Consider the following 6,540-nt stretch of genomic DNA (forward strand, 5'->3'; position numbering starts at 1 on the left):
GATCTCAAGTTGTAAATTGATTTGTATTTATGAAGTTACCTTGATTTGTACTTTACTAAGTCTAAACATCGTGTCGATTTGTGTACACGTGCATAAAACCCTAGTATATATAAAACCCTAATATAGATATGTGTAAAACCCTATTCTATGTAAAATCCTACCCGACCTGACCCGTGGTCTATGTCTAAAACCCTAATCTATTTAACAACTATTCATCTTTTATGCGGCAGCGCAACTTCTTCTTCTTTTTTCTCTTTCACCTTCATCTTCTATCTTCTTCTTCCTTGTATATCGTAGCAAGTACAAATATTCTGCATGATAGACAGGGAGTGATGCTGATGACCATTTATTTGATCTGTTTCTATTGTTGTACCCTCCATCGTTCGTAAAACATCCTTTACAGTTGGAAAAATTATCTGCCTAATCTTCGATATACTTCATGACAAATATGCTAGTCGTGTGGGTTGCATCTTCTTTGCCTATTGCAATCCATACATTGTGCAGCTTGTTAAGTTCTGCCTCGAAGCTTTCTACACTAGTAAGCTAGATTTCATGCGCACCTGGACTGCACTCGAAGCATATCACTATTTGGATGTGGGGTTGATGCTGCTGATGATGTTTGTTTTCTTTGATGATGATGGTCATGTATTGTATATAAGCCAAACCATTGGTTATGATGTATTATAACTAAATACTCATATTTTTTGTAAATGAATGTGGTTGTAAATCACGTCGATTTGTAGTTATAAAGTTACCGCGATAATGATATATCTTTGTGAACAATGTTGATTTGTATTTATGAAGTTACGTTGATATGTATTTATGAAGTTAACTCGATTTATAGTTTACTAAGTCTAAACATTGTGTCGATTTATTTATTATTTTTTCTTTCTGCCTTTTATGAATCAGTCATTGTATAAATCGTGATACGACATATTGTTCACATAGACAACGCTCGTAAAAGCAAATCGTGATAGGACAATAAAGGATTTATACACTTATAGAATGTCATGTTACACAAAAGAATTATAGAATTACAACAAAGAATTACAGAATTATAAAAAATAATTATTGGGATGTCGATTTGTATTTATGAAGTTACTGCGATAACGATATATCTTTGTTTATTTTTGTGAACGATATCGATATGTAATATGAGATTTACTCATATCGGTTTGTAACTGTTACTAAAATATTATGAATGAAACAGTAAAATCGATTTGCAATTGTTACTTAAATTGGTCTCAAGTTATAAATCGATTTGTATTTATGAAGTTACCTCGATTTGTACTTTACTAAGTCTAAACATCGTGTTGATTTGTGTACACATGCATAAAACCCTAATATATGTAAAACCCTAATATAGATTTGTGTAAAACCCTATTCTATGTAAAACCCGACCCGACCCATTGTCCAGGTCTAAAACCCTAAGATATTTAACATCTCTTCTTCTTTTCTGCGGCAGCGCAACTTATGCTTCTTTTTTCTCTCCCGCCTTCATCTTCCTTCTTTTTTTTTCTTATATACCGGAGCAAGCATAAATATTTTGCATGATAGACAGAGGGTGATGCTGATGACTATCTATTTGATCAATTTCTACTGTCGTAAATCCATCATTCACAAACTATCCTTCGCAGTTGGAAACATATCTGCCTAATCTTTGATATACTTCATGACAAATATGCTAGTCGTGCGGGCTGCATCTTCTCTGCCTGTTGGGATCCATACTTTGTGCAACTTTTCAGTTTTGCCTCAAAGCTTTTTGCACTAGCAAGCTGGATTTCATGCGCATCTGGATTGCACTCGAAGCATATCACTATTTGGACGTAGGGGTGATGCTGTAAATGAATATGGTTGTAAATCACGTTGATTTGTTGTTATGAAGTTACCGCGTCAACGATGTCTTTGTTTGTCTTTGTAAATAAAATCGATTTGTATTTATGAAGTTACCTCGATTTGTATCATTGAAGTTATCTCGATTTATACTTTACTAAGTCTAAACATCGTGTCAATTTGTTTATTGTTTTTCTACCTTTTATAAATCAGTCATTGTGTAAATCACGATAAGATATATCGTTCACATAGATAAAGCTTGTAAACACAAATCATGATAGGACAAATTGTTTCTGCTTTTATCAATCATTGTGTCGATTTGTTTATTGTTACCTCGATTTATACTTTACTAAGTCTAAACATTGTATCGATTTGTTTATTATTTTTCTTTTTGCCTTTTATGAATCAATCATTGTGTAAATCGCGATAGGGCGTATAGTTCACATAGACAAAGCCCATATCGGTTTGTAACTATTACTAAAATATTATGAACAAAACAGTGAAATCGATTTGCAGCTGTTACTTAAATCAGTATTAAGTTGTAAATCCTATTGTGAACAAAATAGTGAACTCGATTTTTACTTTACTAAGTCTAAACATCGTGCCGATTTATTTATTATTTTTCTTTTTCGCCTTTTATGAATCAGTCATTGTGTAAATCATGATATAATATATTGTTTCTGCTTTATGTCTGTGGCTGTGTAGATCGTGATAGAACACTTCTTCTATAAAAAAAAAAGTTGTGATCTCTTATAGAAAAAACTATATAATTATTGAATGTTATGTTACAACAAAAAAATATAACCGGTTGCAAGCCAATCGATATCAAGCAAATCGCGATAGCACGTAGCCTTCATACGTACAAATCATTTTGGCTATTTATTAATCAATGTATAAATTGCGATAGGAAGACAACTCGTAAAAACAAATCATAATTTTTGTAGTACACAATGCTAAACGCTTTTTTGATTTTTTTTTATGAAAGCCAAACATTACAATGATTTATTCAGTGACACTTATGTGTTACACTTATTTTAAAATATATATATATATATTTATAGAATGTCACGTTACAAAAAAAAACTATAGAATTACAATAAAGAATTATAGAATTACAATAAATAATTATCGGAATAAAAAAAATCACATAATGTTTATTCAGTGGCACTGGACGACTCAGATAGACTATGACATACAAATCGTCTCTTTCTTTTCCTTGGTGGACTCTCTTTCCTCAGTGGCCTCTTGGTTCCCTCGATCTTATTAAAACCAATGGTAATCATCTCTACTAGTATACCATATTATGACCACATTTGTCTCTCCAAATTCCTCACCTACTTTCATAATTCCTTATTCTCCCTCTCCAACATCTCTAACCTTGTGGCAGAGACTGCCTTCTTTTTTGTGAGTTGTGTCTGCTCCTCATCGTGTACTACAACTAAGGAAATCGTTGTTGTAGCTAGAGAGAAACAATGAATGTTTTTTCTATGCTGAGAGACGACATGATGGGGAATAGGAGGGACGCATAGGTTCCCAATATTTTCACGTTGCTTCTTCTCAATCTCAAGATTTCGACGCATGGGTTCTCAATATTTTTTGATATAATTGGGGTCATATTGTCATTCTTTATAATCATATGCTATGGCACAAACACCTTCTTTGTATCAGCAATCCAATTGTTCCCTGAAGCGTTCATGCCAATTCATGTTCCTGGCCCCACCACTATTCATCATCCTTCTCACTTCCACAGGCTGCTTTGGGGTAGACTGTCCCAAGCTAGCTTATAGGAGAACTCGACTACTATGTTGCAACTCGGCTTCAGATTTGCTAAGCAGCCAGACAGTCTCGCAGCCTCAGCAACAAAATCTTGGTCCTCGTCCTCCCAATCTCCATACAGTCTCCACAAACCTGTACATTGGAAATTATGGTTTAGGTATAAACATAATTATTCATGCTAATGAATGCTAAATATTAAAATGATTTATAATAACGAGTGCTAAATATATTACAACGACTGTTACTAATAAGTGATTTGTATTAAAATGATTTACACTAATGAATGCTACATATTACAACGATTTACAATAACGAATGCTAAATGCTAAAATGATAATGCTTTCTACTAACGAAGACAAAATCCTACAACGATCATTACTTAAGAATGCTAAAGATTACAACGATTTACACTAATGAAAGTTAAATGCTAAAGCGATAATGATTTGTACTAAGGAATACAAAATCCTACAACGCTCATTACTTAAAAATGTTAAACATTAAAATGATTTATACTACTGAATGCTAATGCGATGCGATTTGTACTAAGGAATACAAAATGCTGCAACTATCATTACTTAAGAATGCTAAACATTTCAATGATTTATACTAATGAATGATAAATACTAAAATGATTGTAAACGATTTTAAACCATTTACCTCATTTAATTGCAGAATATCTAAAATAAACTTTAGCATTATCCTCCTTAATATTTATTCTAGCCCACCAGCCGATCTTTGAAAAACCATAAATTGCAGGGCCACACTAAGGACGCAAGGCGACAATATGCTCTCACGCTCAGGCCTACAAAATCAATATATTAGTAAGACTACAACCTTTAACGATCTTACACTACAAGAAAACCCCTGATTAGCGATGGATATTTGCGACGGATTTTTTCCGTTGTAAATTAGCGACGAAATTAGCGAGAGAACATTATCCGTCGCCAATCTTTGAAATATTTTTGAAATTAGCGATGGTGCAAATTCTGTCTCAAATCCGTCACTGTTTATCGACAGATCAGCGACAAAAAAAATTTTGTCGCAAAAATTATAGGAACTTAGCGACGGAATTAGCGAGGGAAATATTCTGTCGCTAATCCGTCGCTAATTAGCAACAAATTAGCGGCAGAAAAATTCCCTCGCTAATTTCGTCGCTACTTTTCGATTTAAACCGTCCCCACCTAAGGCACAAAATCTTCCCTCTCTCCCCCGTTCGAAATTTAAACTGATGTGAGATTTAAACCGTTCCCAAATGAGCCCTCTCAAGTATTATACCTCTCCCTTCACCACCACACGCAACCTCACTAGATGATGAAGCGGAGCCTCGTGCTCGCCACCGTAAGGCTCGCCGAACGATCCCGCTGGCCGATGTCGATTGTCGCGACGACCGTCGAGCCATCGCCCAACTCCGACGTAGCAGAGGAGGGCAGGGGAATCTCAACGAAGAGCGTGCAGATCGCGGGGTGGCCGTTGTACCTGGACATGCAGACGACATCGCCGGTGGACCCGCGGGTGCTGGACGCGATGCTGCCCTTCTTCACTGGCCGCTTTGGCAACCCATATTCCCACACTCACCTCTACAACTGGGAGTCAGACGAGGTCATCGAGTGCGCCAGGGAGCAGGTCGCTTCCCTTGTGGGCACCAACCCCAAGGAGATCTTCTTCACCTCCGACGCCACCGAGTCCAACAACATCTTCGTCAAGGGCCTCATGCACTTCTACCACGACAAGAAGCCACATGTCGTCACCACCCAGACCAAGCACAAGTGCGTCCTCGACTCCTGCTGCCACCTCCAGTAGGAAGGCTTCCACGCCACCTACCTCTCCGTCGGCTCCGACGACCTCCTCGACCTCGACCGCCTCCGCGATGCCATCCGCCCCGACACTGGCCTCATCTCCGTCATGGCCGTCAACAATGAGATCGGTCCATTCCGACCTCTGCGGGCCTCCGCGAGTCCCAATCAGAGATCTTAGGGTCGAGGGAGTACGGCTTGCTGGGATCCGGTGGTGGGTCGTCTTCCTCCTCCGTCGCCGTCGATGAATCGGTCCAAGTCTGGCCTATTGCTGCCGAAATACCGCTCGGCAGGGAGCAATTTTTTTTTTAAATTTAGTGACAAATTAGTGACGGATATTATCCGTCGCTAATTTAAAATAGTGAAGGACTCGCGACAGATATTATCCATCGCTAATTTAAAATAGTGACAGACTCGCGACAGATCATTTTTGTCGCTAATCTATCGTAAATTAGCGACGAAAGTAGCGATGGATAAGTTTTGTCGCTACTTAGCATCAAAAAATTCACGATGGAAGCTATCTGTCTCTAATCCGACGCTAATCCATCGCTAAACTGTTTAGCAATGGATTAGCGACAGATTTAGGTCGTCGCTAATCCATAGGTTTCTTGTAAGTGTTAGTCTACAACTACCAAATATATAATAAATAATTACCTAGACAAATAGCCAAAACTCTGCAATGTTTTTTGTACCCTTACTCATACGGTAAAGTTGACTGTACAAGAGTGCGAGCATAGCAGCACCCCATGCATAGTTGTCGACTTCCTCTAAATCTTCCAAGAACTGCAACCACAGGTAACTTAACCTCGAACCAGACAAATTAGAAAATAAAGTAAGTCCAAAAAAATAAACAAGTCGTGCAACTCTTGGTCAGCTCTTTCAGATGCACATTTAGCGGACCGACATTCTCATTTATTACGAAAAGAAGAAGCTTTCATCGATGTGGAATTGCTTCCACCAGAAATACATTGACCTCAGTCCTCCATCGACATTCCTAGAAGGGTTGTGCACTTGTCCCTTGCGTTATAATTCAAATCCCGTAATAGGACAACACTTCCATGGCACTTAAGACTCGTAATTCATGCCACATCTTTTAGGGTCATGGTGATCTCAAAAGAATCAAACTGAAATGTGTTCA

General features: G+C 37.7%; 1 pseudogene; it reads left to right on the forward strand.

Moving 5' to 3' along the window:
• The first annotated feature begins 4,977 nt into the window (after positions 1 to 4,977).
• LOC149840112 (cysteine desulfurase, mitochondrial pseudogene) lies at positions 4,978 to 5,409 on the forward strand (annotated as a pseudogene).
• Positions 5,410 to 6,540: the final 1,131 nt, after the last annotated feature.

This window comes from Nuphar pumila, chromosome 4 (genome assembly GCF_984573655.1).
Source record: "Nuphar pumila chromosome 4, dmNupPumi1.hap1.1, whole genome shotgun sequence".
Taxonomy (NCBI): domain Eukaryota; kingdom Viridiplantae; phylum Streptophyta; class Magnoliopsida; order Nymphaeales; family Nymphaeaceae; genus Nuphar; species Nuphar pumila.